General features: G+C 32.0%; 1 protein-coding gene across 1 annotated transcript in view; it reads right to left on the bottom strand.

Moving 5' to 3' along the window:
- The window catches only part of LOC117177652 (microtubule-associated protein Jupiter), a 197632-nt gene that overhangs the window by 133149 nt on the left and 62878 nt on the right, over positions 1-1605 (bottom strand). The window lies entirely within an intron of this gene.

Here is a 1605-nt window from a genome sequence, read left to right as displayed (position 1 = left end):
GAGAGAGCGGGCGCGCGTTGTATGAAAAACGTTTTGCATTGATGGATCTCTTATGCCAAGTATTTGAGTGTCTTGTGACCATCGTTGATTAGTTTGTTCAATCGCGAGAAAGACGATCCATTCGATGTCCTTTTAGAATTCCGTTTATATATAATACACTCTTCTTTATTACATTTTTATCCGTTTGAGTAGCAGATTTTTTTTTAGAGTTGAAATAGTCTAAACATAATTCTTGACACTTGTTTATTTTAATAGGTTACGATTTCTTTTTTTTTAAACCAACTATTACATACTCGCTTTTTTCAGTTTTCTTTAAAATTAGTATCAATTACAGCATCTATATGAATACCTCTAAACGCTAATTCGTCTTATTTTCAAATAATTTTCGCATTTACACTTATGGAAAATTAATTGCTTACTTATGAATCTGATGCGTTTTATGCGAATAAATATACTATCAAGAAGTAAAAAAATAAATTATACGTAAAAAGCGTTAATTAGTTTTATATATTCAAACTTCATTCCTAAGAAAAACAATATAATTCACTGTCAGTGTTGGTCGATTTATTATTCATTAAAAGTACCCCATGTGAAATAACGTGTAATTAAATCTTTAATTGATTACCAAATTAGTACGTGGAATGTTTCAGAGTGCAGACGCTACTTTACATTCAGAAAATCAAACTAAAATGTAAAATAAATATAAAAAATGTAATGAAAATGTTTCTGAAAATTTGGGTAGAGCTGAACTCACAATTGATCATGTAGATGAAAATCTACCATCAGGTACATATGAGTAATTTCTTTACATCGAAATGAAGTTTTTGTTATAAAAACATTTATATTTGATTGCATATAACTTAAATGTTTTTAATTTCGTTATTTATAGGAAAAAATTCAACTAATGAAAAAAGTGATACTGTAAAAATATCAAGCACATTGAAACGCAAATATTCAACACCTGCTCAAGATAACATAAAAAATGAAATTGCAGTTCTCGAAAAAGAAATCAATCTGTTGAATCTTATGAAACATTCTTTAAATTCTGATGGCAATGAACAAGGTAAAATAAACAAGCTACAGTCAAAGATCGAAGCATTGAGGAAAAAATTGAAAGCAATGGAGTTACATACTGCTAGTAATAAAAAATATAGAGAAACTATCAAACAAAAACTTATGCAAAAACCATCAACCGATGGTTCTCAAACTACTAAAATAAGCAATTTACCGGGACGACCACGGTTAGAAACTAATCAACCTGAACTATTAAAAACGATTGCCGATGTGGCTATGTTCGGAGCTTCTGCAGAAGAGCGCAGACGGTGTGAAATTGTACGTAGCTGTCGCTCTCTCGACGATTTACACGAAGTACTAAAAGAGCTAGGTTACAGCTTATCAAGGAGCGCTCTTTATCTTCGTTTGTTGCCAAAGAGATCGAATTCGATTGAGGGAAAACGTCATTTCTGTAAAGCCACTACTCGAAATCTCGAAACAGTTGCATCTATCTTGGGGCCATCTCAAGTCTGTTTTATTTCTCAAGATGATAAGGCCCGTGTACCGATAGGTGTCACAGCTGCTAATAAGCAGGCTCCTCTCTTGATGAGT

This window comes from Belonocnema kinseyi, chromosome 8 (assembly GCF_010883055.1).
Source record: "Belonocnema kinseyi isolate 2016_QV_RU_SX_M_011 chromosome 8, B_treatae_v1, whole genome shotgun sequence".
NCBI classification, from domain to species: Eukaryota; Metazoa; Arthropoda; class Insecta; order Hymenoptera; family Cynipidae; genus Belonocnema; species Belonocnema kinseyi.
This window is presented reverse-complemented; position numbering and strand designations above follow the sequence as displayed.